The following is a 15150-nucleotide window of genomic DNA, read 5'->3' on the forward strand; positions in this document are numbered from 1 at the left end:
GCTGATTTTTTTATTTATTGTAGAGATGAGGTCTTGCTGCCCAGGCGGGTCCCGAACCCGTGGGCTCAGGCAATCCACTCACCTCAACCTCCCAAAGGCGTCGGATTATAGGATGAGCCACTGAGCCCAGGTAATTATTAGTTCTTTAATTGATTTTTTGAGTTTGCCTCTTTCGACCCCATGAGAAATTATTGAACTCTTCCTTTGTAGTTTGTTTGGGTTTGACATAGCTATCTGTCTGTCTATCCATCTATCAATCATCTATGGGTCTATCTATCTGTTTATCCATCCCTCCATCTATATCTATCTATATCTTTCTATCCATCCATCCATCCATTCATCCATCTCTATCTATCATCTATCTGTCTGTCTGTCTGTCTGTCTATCTATCTATCTATCTATCTATCTATCTATCTATCTATCTATCTATCTCTATCATCTATCTACCTACATACCTATCCATCCATTCATGTCCTGTTGGTTCTGTTTCTGTGGAGACCTGAACAAATATATCTCATTTTCTTATTTTTCTTTATCTCCTTTATTTCAAATCCAGGCCTCCCATGTCATTGGATTGATGAGAAATTCAACTCCGCATTTTTTTGGTGTTGAAACCTGGGACAGCACAGAAAACCCAGATCCCAAGCCAAGGAGCAGGTTTTCAGCCTTTCTTATCACTTTTCATTGTCTACCATCAGTTACCACTGAAATACTCCTGCCTCAGATTCCATGATCTCTTTAAGACCAGTAATGTTTGCACCTTCAGAGCCACCATTGGTGTAAGGACATCTCTGACAGGGCTTAGAACCATAAAGCCGTGTCACTTGAGGGATCTTGCCACCTTTTCAAGGTGCTGCCGGGCGATAGGACATGGGTTCCCACTGCTTATGGGATCTTCAAATATGTGTCCCTCCAATGGACTGAACTCAATATTTTTAAGATGTCAGTTTTCCCCAAAGTGATTTATAGATTGAATGCAATCCTGATCAAAAGCCCAGCAAGATTTTTAGGAGAAAGTAATATACCCCCTGATTTCCAACTTATTATAAATTTATACGTTAGTTTAGATAATGTAATATTGGAGAAAGGACACATATATACATCAGTGGAACAGAATTGAGAATCTGGAAATAGATCCACAAATATTTGCCCAAATGATTTCTGATGACAAAAACAAAAAGAACCGTTCTAAACTGAGGAGATGCAGGGCAAATTATTTGCCCTGATGGGGCTTACCTTTTAATAGACAAGACAAATAATTTTTTAAAGTAAAAAATATTTCTGTAATGAAATTTGATATAGTGAATGCTATGAAGAAATAAATCCCACATCTTTAAAATAAAAGAAAAAAAAGAAAAAGAAAAATCAACAAAGGCATAGAGAGTGCCTTGCAGGGGAGCTATTTAAATAGGGTGGTTAGAGATAAGCAGAGGTGTGAATAAAAAGAAGGAACAAAATGAGACCTGTGTTTAAGTTTCTTCTTTTAAAAAATTTACTTACCTACCATGTGCCAGATAATATTCTAGGTGCTGGAGATACAGTGGTAGATACAGTGGTAGATAAAGTAGACAACGCCCCCTGCCCCCAACTATTCTCAATCGCAAAGATGTGAAATCAGCCTAAATGCCCATCAACTGATCCATGGATAAGGAAAAAGTGGGATGTATACACCATAAAATACTACCCAGCTGTAAAAAAAAGAAAGAATGTCTTTTGCAGCAACTTGAATGGACTTGGAGAACATCATCCTAAGTGAACTAACCCAGGAACAGAAAAACAAACACCGTATGTTCTCACTTATAAGTGGGAGCTAAACTAAGAAACTGCAAAGGCAGAGAGAAGGGTATAATGGACACTGGAGAGTCAGAAGGAGGAGGTTGGAAAGGGTTGGGGGGATGAAAAACCACCTGTCGGGCACAATGTGCACAGGTGGGGGTGGTGGGTGCACTTAAAGCCCAGACTTCTTTGCCACTATACAATGCAGCCATATAACCAAAACTCTCCGTACCTCCTAAAACTACTGAAATAAAGGGAGAAAAAACCAAACAAACAAAAAATTCCAAAACCCTGCTCCCAGGTAGCTAACTTTTTTTTTGAGTTGGTGTCTCACTCTTGTCACCCAGGCTGGAGGGCAGTGGCACGCTCACGGCCATGCCAGCGTCGCCCTTCTGGGCTCAGGTGAGCCTTCTGCCTCAGCCTTCAAGTAGCTGGAACTACAGATGCATTCTACCATGCCCAGCTTATTTTTTTGATTTATTGTAGAGACGAGGTCTCACCAAGTTGCCCAGGCTGGGCTCAAAGCCCCAGACTCAGGCAATCCTCTCGCCTTGGCCTCCCAAAATACTGGGATGACAGGCTGAGCTACCGCGCCCGTTCAGCTAACTTTTTTTTTTTTTAAATAGGGAAGCAAAGAATAAACTACACAAATAACTAAAATAGATGCTGTGGAAATGCAAAGGCCAAAAAAAAAAAAGGAAGGAAGAAAGAGATATAAACTCTGTATGAGTGTGCATGAGAGGTGGAAGTGGGGTGGCCTCTGTTTAAGAGGCAGTGCCCAGGAAAGGCTTATTAAGAAGATGGCATTTGAGGAAGTTGGGGAAGAGTCACACGTTTTAGAGGTGGCAGAGGGGAAGGAGGGTGCAAAAAGTGAATGAGCACGTACAAAAGCCCTGAGCTGACCTAGGTGACCTGTTGGCATGAAGCACAGGGAGGGAGATAGGACAGTGTGTGGGGGACTGGGCAGATCTTAGGGCCTCATGGGTCATTGTAAGGATGTCAACATTTCCACAGACATGTAACTCCACTAGAGAGATGTGAACAGGAGTCACATGATTTGGGTCTCACTGGGATCGCTCTCGTTGTGCTTTAATTAAACTATTCTATAAAGACAGGAAAAAACAACTTTGCTTTCCCAAATCAATTGTATTTATGTCTTTGAAAGAAGGGAAAAAAAGAGAGCAACAAATAATATATAACAGTAAACACAAATAAATGCACTTTGTTCAGGGACAGATGGCTGAAGCAATGAGAGTGAATCACAGAGTCACAGAATCACGGTTAAGTCCAAAGCACTCAGGAAATAGCTTGGTCCCTAATTAATCATTTCATGTCATTAAACTCCATGGAGATAAATTTAGCCAGCCGCAGGTGGAATGAGATGAGCTCCCATGAAAATATGTTTTCAGTGAAGTTAGCAAAGAATGCTGTGATACCCAAAATAGCTGAAACCACGTCCTGAAAGTGTTGAGCTCGGTGTGCCATGTTTTTAGCAAGGACCACTTGGGTCCCTGGGGCTCGATGACAGAGGATGTTAACCTTTGAGCAGAAGGGCCAGGACAGTGATGGGGGAGAGGGAAGGAGGTGGTCCCCAAACATATTGATGCCTTGTGGCTACCGTCCCCTCGTGACCACCCTAGGAGCTGACCTTGGCGCAATTGAGACATATTCCTGTCAAGACTGACACTTTCTTATTTGAGCCATCGGTAAAAGAAAAGTGGTTTCGAAGTATTAGCCCTTGGACTGCATTCATTTAACTCACTGAGTAGAGCGGAGGAAAGTTGCCACTTGAATGTCTGAGGAGAAAACGTCTATTTGTTTAATCTCAGGTAAGCCTAGTGTGAAGAGCCAGGACCAGGACAGGGAAAGGGGTCTGAAATATTTTACATTCTATAATCCCAGCACGTTGGGAGGCTGAGATGAGAGGATTGCCTGAGCTCACGAGTTCGAGCCCAGCCTGGGCAACTTGGTGAGACCTCATCTCTACAATAAATCAAAAAATTAACCAGGCATGGTGGTGCATGCCTGTAGTTCCTGCTTCTTGGAAGGCTGAGGTGGAAGGATCACCTGAGCCCAGCAGGTGGATGCTGCAGTGGCTGTGAGCGTGCCACTGCTCTCTCTAGGGTGAGACTCTGACCACTCCTCCAAAAAAATTTTTACATTAAAAGTGAAGAGAATTTGCACTTTGCGTTAGAATGGTGAAGGAAGAGTAGGGGAATGGAAGGAGACACGCTGGTGGAGAAGGAGACTGGGGGAAAGAGATAGAAATCCCAGCTACCAAAGGGATGGGTGTGAGGCTGAAAGAGCTCCAGGAGACCATGTTTTAAAGGCTGACGGCCTAAGGATTTTTGAGGCCAAGGATGTTTGACAATGACATTTCCGTTGTTTGCAGGGCAGTGGTGAAAGCCCTTCTTCTTTCCCAGTGCCTCTTCCTCCCTTGGCCCAGACTCTACTAAAAGCCCGTGATGGATGCTCTTGTGGACACTGGTGTTCTGGTGTGTTGAGTTTATGAAGTTGTATGCTTACAATATGCACGCTTCTCAACATGTGTGATATATCAGAAGCTTAGAAAAACGTCACAGATGTGACCTTCTACTTAATTCAGCACATGCTATGGAGGGTTGCCATGTGTGGGAGACCATGTGCACAGAGACCATACTCAGGAGCCCATGATGCAGGAACTTGAAATCGCTGCCCGCGGGGGAGGAGGCATCGATCCTGATCCAGAGGACTTCATATGTAAGACATGCAGAAATGAATAGCCATAGTCTGATTCTGGCAACATGGCTGATGGTGCCAGCTCTTGCCACTTATTCAACATTGTGCTAGAGATATAAGTGGTAGAAAGACTGAAAAGGAATAAACAAATTGTTACTTGCAGTCTACAGTCTTATTGACTTAGAAAATCCAAGCGTGTCTATAAACTATTAGAAAAATGATCACTTCTATCCATCTTACTAGATAAATGATCAGTATCAGCTGGGCTCAGTGGCTCAGCCTGTAATCCGCGCTTTGGGAAGAAAAATGATCAATATCAAAAAAAAAAAAAAAATCAATTGCTTTCCTATATGCTAGTAATAACTAATTAGAAAATGTAAATTTCCGATAGTAACAATAATATAATATAGAGTATAATATATAATTGTACATAGCTTACTATACATAAACACACATGTGAGGATTAAATCTTACAAAGATGTGCAATACTTGGAAAAAAATTTCAGAAACTTATTGCAGGACATATAAACTCTAAATATATAAAAATATATACTATGTTTAAACATTAAGGGATAAAATAGTAGCACTCAATAAATATAAACAATGATTGGATGAGTTCATATTGGAAAGAGCCACATCTTAGTCTCTTTTTGGTATCCTTTCTTCATATAGTACCTAGACTAGTGCTTGGCACTGTGGAAAACCAAAATTTGCCACCTCAGAATACATTTCTTGGCATATTTTGGGTTGGCTATTCAGAGAAGCTGCAGACACAAGGAATAGCTCTGAAGAGATGTCCTTTCGTTGGAGAGATTTGCATCTGTAGAGGAAATCTATGTTGGTGAGGTAAACCACACAGATGTAGAGGCTTTCTCCGACATCTTCTTATCTGGAGCCAGGAAAGAGTAACTCAGGAAAAGGAGACTGAAGGTCTGACATTTTAAAAGTCCTGACAGAGAAACTTTTTTTTTTTTTTTGAGTTGGAATCTCACTTCGTTGCCCAGGCTGGAGTGCAGTGGCACACTCACGGCCACCCCAGCATCAACCTGCTGGGCTCTGGCGATCCTTCCACTTCAGCCTTCCATGGAACCAGAACTACAGGTACGCACTACCACACCTGGCTAATTTTTTATTTATTGTGGATGCAAAGTCTCGTCAAATTGCCAGGGCTGGTCTCGAACCTGCAGGCTCAGACAGTCCTCTTGCCTTGGCCTCCCAATGTGCTGGGATTACATGCTTGATCCACCGTGCCTGGCCCAGAGAAATTTTTCAACTACAGGCTACATCTATTCTTTCTGAGGGCTGCTACCTGGGAGGTTTCATCTGCATGACAAGAGCACCTTTGCTCGCCACGCCTTCCTCCCCTCGCTCATGCCATAACTCGTTGCTACCTCCCTCTAAGAGCTGCTAGGCCCCTATTTCTCTCTGTAGCTGAAAATGCTGCTTAAGCTTCAACTATCTGGCTCCTTTGAGTCTCGTGTTTTGTGTGGCACCTGTGCACACGTACATGTAATAAATATACTTTTTCTCCCATTAACCTGTCTATTGTTTGATAGACTCACATCATCAAACCTTCAGAAGGGAATTGGGGGGGGAGGAAAAATCCCTTTGCTCCTGGAGCACCTGATAGGGACTCAAACAATGTTGAAGGGAAGAAAGCAGAAGAGAGCAAAGGAAAAAGGGGTGAATAACTAAAGTCAGAGGTGTGGCACAGGATACAAAATTATTAAGTGTTTTGAATTCCTTGTATTTCATTACAATTTTTACTTCTGCTAACATCCTTTTGCTTTATTGATATAATAATGTGTATTTGTGTGGTCGCTTATAGTTTACAAAGCTGTTTCAGTTACATGCTTTCTTTTTTTTCTCTTTTTAAATTAAATTTCATTATAGAGATGTGGGGTACAAGTAAGGAAGTTATGTGCTTTCATGTGGCTCATATAACACTGAAATAGCAGAAGCAACACAGAAAAATCTTGAGACTCTCTGAGGTTAAGGACTTGCCTTAGACGAGAAATAACCCGACAGTTACTCAGTCCTGTTTTTTTTATTTCAAGGGTAGTTAGTGACTTTGTACTCTACAAATGTTGATGTTTAGATTATGGATTGCCACATTTTTTTTTTTTTTTTTTGAGTTGGAGTCTCGTTCTGTCGCCCAGACTGGAGGGCAGTGGCACACTCATGGCTACCACAGCCTCGACCCGCTGGACTCAGATGAGCCTTCTGCCTCAGCAGAAGCAATTGGAAATACAGGCATGCACCACCACGCCCGGCTAATTTTTTGACTTATTGTAGAGATGAAGTCTCACAAAGTTGCCCAGGCGGGTCTCGAACCTGTGGGCTCAGGCAGTCCTCTCCTCGGCCTCTCAAAGTGCTGGGGTGATAGGTGTGAGCCATCATGCCTGGCTGGATTGTCACTTTAACTGGGCTACTTTGGAGAGTGGAGATAGGTGTTCTCTATTATGCTGAGACAATAGGTGTAAATTGGGACCGCCTCAGGCACCCTCGAGGTACAGTTACTTTACCTGTGGTAGAAAACTGAGTTTAAATTAATTTTCCTCATGGGCAACACAGTCAAAAAACCCTTTACCAAGCTACAGGTACTGTAAATGCTGCTCCTGTGTTCAATTTTTTTTTTTAACAAAATCAATAATTACATAAAGGTCAACTAAGAATTAAGAGTTTTTGTTTTGTTTTGTTTTTCTTTGTAAAAGTAATTTCACTTGCTTAGAGAGGTTAATGTACTACATGTGGGGCAAAGTTCCTGGTAAATAGCTTTCTTCCTTTTGTGCTTCTAACCCCAAATGCCATTTCTTGTTCATGTGTTCACTATGGTGTATGATATAATTGGGTGCTGGCTGTAAATTTATCTTCCATCTTAAAGTCTTTTATAATATGAAAATGAGTGGATCTGTGTAAGATTCACCATGATCGATTAATACTTATTTTGGGGGGGAGCTTTTTGCGTTTACATTAATGGAATAGAGTTTTCTTTAACAATGAATCTTTTAATGTATTAGCAATTTTACGTAAGAATCTCTCACCTGTAATGATATTGAATTTAGGGTTTTTTTTTTTTACATGTTCCATTTTTGCAAGTATAGTTAAAAAGCATTTCAACTCAATGGCAAAGACAATCAAATCTCAATTATATTTTATTTATTTATTTGTTTGTTTTTGAGTTGAAATCTCACTCTGTAGTTCAGGCTAGAGTGCAGTGACACGCTCACAGCCACCCCAGCATCAACCTGCGGGGCTCTGGCGATCCTTCTGCCTCAGTCTTGCAAGTATCTGGAACTACAGGCGTGTGCTACCGTGCCTGGCTAATTATTTTTTTTATTTATTGTAGAGATGAGGTCTCATTAAGTTGCCTGGGCTGGTCTCGAATCCGCAGACTCTGGCAATCCACTCACCTTGACCTCCCAATGTGCTGGGATTACAGGCTGAGCCACTGAGCCTGGCCAATTATGTGTTTTAAATTAAGTTAACCTGCTGACAGGAACAGGAGAAACTCTCTTAACGTTATACGGACAAGTATTAAGTATGCAAATTTAATGCAAAACTAATGTTATGAGGTTGATTCTCTTCAACATTTCTGTGCTTAGTTTTAAAACTTTTTGCAGATAAAATTGTTTTCAAGCTAAGAAAAAAATTATGTAATCCCAAGTAATTTGTTGAGATACCTCTTAGCCAAATGAGATTGCATGATTACCAGAGATGTTAGCTGACTGTGATCTTACCTGAGATACCAGTGAAAGATTTTTTCTTTTTTTTTTTTTTTTTTGAGTTGGAGTCTCACTCTGTCACCCAGACTGGAGTGCAGTGGCCTCTCCCGTCCACTGCAGCCTTGACCTGCTGGGCTCCGGCAATCCTTCCGCCTCAGCCTTCCAAGTAGCTGGAACTACAGGCGCGTGCTACCACGCCTGGCTCATTTTGATTTTATTGTAGAGATGAGGTCTCGCTAAATTGCCCAGGCGGGTCTCGAACCCACGGGCTCAGGTAATCCACTCACCTCAGCCTCCCAAAGGCATGGGATTACAGGCTCAGCCACTGAGCCCGGCTCAGTGAAAGATTTTCAATGAATCTTTCTACTTTTTAAATAAGCAAGGCGTGGTATTTCTGAATTGAATGGTGGGTGTATGTCTAACTTCATAATAATCTGCCATTTGGTTTTCCAAAGTGTCTATACCATTTGTATTCCCATCAGTAGTGTATGAGAGTTCCAATTCTGCATCCTCACCAGTACATAAAATTGACAGTTTTAAAATTTTAGCCATTCTAATAGGTATGTGGTAATAGGTCATTTTGGTCTTAATATGCATTTCTTTTGTGACTAATGATGTTGATAATCTTTTAATGTACTTATTTATAATCTCTATATCTTCAGTAAAGTGTTTGTACAAATCATTTGTCCATTTCTTTATTGAGTTGTGTGATTTCTTAACATTGAGTTTTGAAATATTGTTATATATATATGAATACAAGGCTTTATCATACATGCCATTTGCAAGTATTTATTCAGTCCATAGTTTGTCTTTTAATTTTCTTAATGGTATCTTTTGAGGAGCAAATTTAAATTTTGATCAAGTCTAATTTATTAATTTTTTTTCTCATATGGATCATGCCTTTGGCATCATCTTAGAAATCTTTGTCTAAGGGCATGGAAATTTTCTCCTATGCTTTTTCCAAAGTTTTCTAGTTTTAAATTTTAGATCTGGGTCTGTAATCCATTGAATTAATTTTCTGTAAAGAATATGAGTTAGGCATATCCGCTCCCTTTCTCTTCTTTCCTTCCTTTTGAGATTTCTTTTTTGGCCCATGTGTTATTTAGAAGTGTGTGTTTAATCTCCATGTAGTTTGGAATTGTCCAGTTGTCATTCTGTTATTAAATTTTTAGTTTAATTTAGTTGTGGTCTGAGACTGTATGATTTCTATTATTTTAAATGTGTTAAATTGTGTCTTATCACCCACACCAGTGGTCTGTCTTGGTAACTGTTTTATCTGAGCTTGAGAAGAAAGTATTTTCTGCCAAAGTTGGATAAAGTAGCTTATAGATGTCAATTATATCCAGTTAATTGAAAGCGTTGTTGAGTTCAGCTATATCCTTACTGATTTTATGCCTACTGAATCTGTCCATTTCTGAGAGAAGTATTCAAATCTCTGACTATAATAGTGAATTCATCTGTTTCTTTCAGTTTTTGACTCACATATTTTGATGCTCTGTTTTAGGCACATTTATGTTAAGGATAGCTATGTCTTCTTGGAGAATTGACCTCATTATTGCTGTGTAATGCCTTTCATTATCCCTATTATCCCTGATCATTTCTTTGCTTTGAAGTCTTCTCTTACTGAAATTAATAGGCCGGGCTCGGTGGCTCAGCTTGTAATCCCAGTGCTTTGGGAGGCCGAGATGAGTAGATTGCTTGAGCCCGCGGGTTCGAGACCCGCCTGGGCACCTTGGCGAGACCTTATCTCTACAATAAATCAAAAAATTTAGCCAGGTGTGGTAGCGCGCGCCTGTAGTTCCAGCTACTTAGAAGGCTGAGGCGGAAGGATCGCTGGAGCTCAGCAGGTTGAGGCTGCGGTGGCCAAGAGCGGCCACTGCACTCCAGTTTGGGTGACAGAGTGAGACTCCAACTCAAAAAAAAAAAAAAAGAAAGAAAGAAATTAATAAAGCTAGTTCTATTTTCTTTCGATTAGTGCTAGCATGATGTATCTTTCTCCATTCATTTGCTTTTAATCCATATTTGTCTATTTAAAGTAGTATCTTGAAGACAACATATATTTGGGTCTGGTTTTGTGATCCACTCCCACAATCTCTGTCTCTTGATTGATGTATTTAGCAATTGACATGCAAATTGATGATTGATATAGAGCGATTAATATTTAACACGTTTGTTAGATTTCTATTTGTTGTCCTTGTTCTTTGATTCTGTTATTGTCTCCACTCTTTTCCTGCCCTTTGTGTTTTTAATTGAGTATTTTTATGATATCAGTTTTCTCTGTTGTACGTATTTTCATAAGCGTTATGCTAATTTATTTAAATATTTTTTATTTGTTGCCCTAGAATTTGCAATGTACATGTACAATAAATCCAGTCTCACTTTTAAGTAACACGATACAGCATCATGGATAATGTGAGTACTTTTTTGGGGTTTTTTTTTTGAGTCAGAGTCTCACTTTGTCACCCAGGCTGGGGTGCAGTGGTATGTTCATGGCCACTATAGTCTCAACCTGCTGGCTCAATCTTTCTGCCTCAGCCTTCCAAGTAGCTGGAATTACAGGCATATACCACCATGCCTGGGTAACTTTTTGACTATATTGTAGAGATGAGGTCTTGCCAAGTTGCCCAGGCTGGTCTTGAATCCCTGGGCTCAGACAATTCTCTCGTCTCTGTCTACCAAAGTGCTGGGTTTATAGGTGTGAGCCACTGTACCTGGTATATGTTTTAATAATAAAACTAACTAATTCCTTCCTCTTATCCCATGTATCATTGCTGTCATTTATTTCACTTCTATATAAGCATATTGCTATACATGAGATGTGTACATAAGCATATATAACCTAATACATTGTTGCTGTTATTATTTTGAACAAGCTGTTAACTCAGATCAATTAAGAGTGAGAAAATACAAGTTTTTATTTTACATTTACTTATTCTTTTCTTTCTTCTTATTCTGGTGTTCATATTATACATATGTTCTACCTTTTTCAGTTGTCCCACTGTTCCTGAATATGCTGTTCTGTTGTTTTCAGCCTTTGTTCCCTTTGTCTTTTAGTTTTGGAAGTTCCTACTGATAGAGTCCTAATTGCAGAGATTATTTCCTCCGCCATGTTCAGTCTACTGATAAACCCATCAAAGGCTTATTTTTCATGTTTGTTACAGTGATTTTAAAAATGTTTGTTTATATACATTTATGGGATACAAGTGCAATTTTGTTTCATGCATAGTGGTCAAGTCTGGGCTTTTAGAGTATCCATCACCAAAATTCTGTACATTGTACCTATTAAGTAATTTATCCTTGCTTACTCTCAATCTCCTCACCATTCTGAATCTTTATTGTCTATCATTGCACTTCCTATGCCCATGTGTACATCTTTTTTCTTAGCACTCTCAGTGTTTACAGTACTATAGTTTTTTTTTTTTTTATCTCCAACATTTATTTGGAATCCTTAAGATTTCTCTCTCTCTGCCTACGTTTCCATCTGTTCTTGCATATTATCTGCTTTATTCAGTAGAGCTCTCTGCATATTAACCACAGTTGTTTTAAATTCCCTGTTTGATAATTCCAATAGCCTTACCATGTCTGGTTCTGATGCTTGCTCAGTCTCTTCAAACCATGTTTTTGCCTTTTAGTATGCCTTGTAATTTTTTCTTGGTAGCCAGGCAGGATGTATTGGGTAAAAGGAACTGTTGTAATTAGGCCTTTAGTAATGTGGTGGTGAGGTGTAGGGGGAAGGGAAGTGTTTTACAGTCCTATGATTAGATCTCAGTCTTTTAGTGTACCTGTGCCTCTGGACTGTGCACTTTACAAGTGTTTCTGTTTTTTTCTCCATCCTTAGGTGGATCAGGAAGGCTAGGGTGAGCTGAAGTTGGGTATTTTCTTTCCCTCAGGTCAATTAGACTCTAATTAAACCCCAGTAGGTTAGGCTCTAGTTAACTAGTTTCTGATGAAGGCAGACTTTGTTAAGAACAGAGTGCTCTGGTGTATTTCAAAATGGTTCCTTTTCTGCTTTCCTGTTCCTCCCGCCAGAAACATTAGGGGATTTTTCTGCATTATCTACTGTGAGAACCTGGTAGAGCTCCTACTTTCACTCTATAGAGCCATGTGTAGTGAAGAGTGATGTTCGACAGTTCCTTGGTGTGGTGAGTGTTTATGTGTGTGTGTTGCATGCGTGCATGCTGTGTGCAAGTTAAAATGCCCATAGCATCCAGCCAGGTGGCCTACCTGAGGAAAGCAAGTTGACTACAAGAAATCAGGGAGTGCAGGGAGCTGTACCAAGTAGGGACACAGATTACCAGCTGATTTTTTTCTATGAAGGAGGTTGAACTGAGATGCCTCATTTTCTGGTATTTCAAAAGAAGCTGGAAATTCAGATTTATTTTAAGTGTGAAAAATTCTGCTTTTTAAACACTGACAACTATTGCAGAAAGTTTTTATTGAACGTCAAAGATAATGTTTCTGTGGACTGTACATGGTCCTCAGAGTGTCAGTTTGCAATTACCTGTGTAAATCTAAGTTATGCTTGTAGGAGATGGGTATGCCTCTCTTCCCAGTTTTGCCATTAACAACGGTATGGAGGTTTGGAGGTCGGTGGAGTGAAGCAGTTTTTAAAAAAAAAATGTAACGTTTTTACAAGAACAGGTGTCTTTCAAATGAGCAGGCACACTGGAGCAGTTACAATTGTCATTTATATACCCTAAGAAGCAAATCCCTTCTCTGTTTCCCCATTTGTTGAGGATCTCAGAAGTCACATCAATCTCTTGGACCTTGCCTACCTGGTACATAATTGTTGGCTTACAGAATTATTACAAAGTTGCCTCACAGGTTCTTTTTGCCGATTGGCTCATAGGATCTTAATTTAAATTGGATCCCGCCAGAATTCCTAGCCTGTCAGAGTGAAAGGTCCGCGAAAAGAGAACAGAGAAGCCGGAAGTGGGCCAGGATAAGGGAGTCAAGACGTTTAAATGTTAGTCAGGGTTCAGTTTTGAAAATAAGTCATTGTATTTCATACTTGCTGAGCCGAGCAAGTATGGTGAGCCAGAGCTGCGTCTGTGTGGTGCAAAGTGTGGAGCTAGCCTTAGTGTTCAGTTTGTGGGAGTAAGTGCCTGAGCTTGTCTGAGAATGTTGAGGACATCAGAGCAAAGAGCTGGGGGTGTCAATGGGGCGGGGCATGAGCACAGGTCGAGAGTTAGCGCATCATAGGATGTGTTTTGGGACTGGATGACTTGGGTCGGGATTCATGGAGAGAAGTAGTCGTTGGGCTAGAAAGTTAGGTTGGAGCCAGATTTGGATGGGCCTGGTTGTCTGGAATACATGCTATTGGCAGAGAGGACTAATCCCCAGGTTCTCCTGAAGAAGCACAGGGCAGAAATCAGAAATTACAGTGAGAAATTTGACATTTACACCTGAATTTTTCAGCCAGAAAGAGCAATGCTGAGTAAATCACTGTGCTGCGTCTAGTTAGAATGATTGGGTTCAGGTGAGAGTGACCGTTAATAAGAATTAGCCAAAGGGTGTGTATGCATGTGCTGGTGTGTAGTTTTTGATTCGTGCATACACTTTCTAACTAGGCTAAGCTGGCCTGTGGGCACCCCAGCTTTACACTGCTAAAACACAAACTGTATTCATCTCCATTTTCGTTCCTTTCTCAGTGCCTCTTGACCCCCCAAGGATTTTTGCACTGATCTAGGCCACTGAAATGAAGAAACCCATGCCTGACCTGTGCACACAGCACACAGCAGTGATATTTGATGTGAGATTAGGTCAGAGTCAGCCAGGAAGCCTTCTAAAGCATGGCAGACAGCCAACAAAATGAAAAGGGTTTACATTTGGGGGAAAGTATTCCCTCTCTGCCTGGTTGGCTTTCCTTACCCTCCCTTAGGAAACCTTTGCCCTAAATTCTAGTCCACAATTTTTATTTGAAACTCACAAATTCCACCGGGCCAGTCAATAAGCACATTCCTCCCTAAACAATAGCATTGAATTTCAAACTCTTATTTGTGCTAATGTTGGCATTTAAAAAGCCCAAGAAAGGCTGAAATAACTACTCCCACCTCACCACCATCACCAAGGAGATTGAATATCATTTCTAGGATCTACGGGAAGCCCCCTGGGATGAAAACACAAAAACCAGAGGCCAAGACATTGGCAGCTACATATTTTAAGTAGGATTTTGTTAATTGTTGGCTGGTCCTTCCTAACAATGAGTTGAAGTTGGTGCTTTTGTGACTTCCGCCCATTGTTTCTCGTTCTGCCTGGTGAGTGGCTCTAACCTCACTTTTAATATGGACAAACACTTATTAATAGTAGCAACTATTAGCAACCTTGGTAAGGTTATAAATAAATAATGTAAATCTCCGGCGGGGCCTTTCCCAGTCTCTTGCTCCCTTCCCAAATAAGCAAACAGAGGGACATTTCTGGTTTTAGTGGCAAAGATGTAACTGATAACCCACATCATTTACGACTTTGCCATTAAGATTCATAATGAGAACTCTTTTATGTACATATAATAGGAATTAAACCCTATGTGAAAAATTAAGCAATGAGCATTCTCGATATTTGAATGAGTATTTTGTCTATTCAAGTAATCAGTGTGGGAGACAGCATGCTACCTTTATTTCAAAATTGTTCTAAATATTTTGTAATAACTCGGTAATTTTAAACACTTATCAAGAATTATTTGAAGTTAAGAATGGTGAATGAAGTGGATGGTTGATAATCACTTGGGGCCAGTAAAGTGGATATGAGTAAAAATTAACGAGACAGTCTTCCTCACGTGGTTCAAAAACAGCTTTTAAAGGCAATTCCCATGGGGGAATTCCAACAGTGTTCTCGGAAATAGCAAGAAAGAAAGTCAATATTTATGATGATTGGTAACCAAGTCATGCTGGACTAAAAAGTTCCATATTTTATAATCAAACTTCCCTTGCTG

Source organism: Carlito syrichta, unplaced genomic scaffold (genome assembly GCF_000164805.1).
Source record: "Carlito syrichta isolate Samal-C Ts95f unplaced genomic scaffold, Tarsius_syrichta-2.0.1 Scaffold308850, whole genome shotgun sequence".
NCBI lineage: Eukaryota > Metazoa > Chordata > Mammalia > Primates > Tarsiidae > Carlito > Carlito syrichta.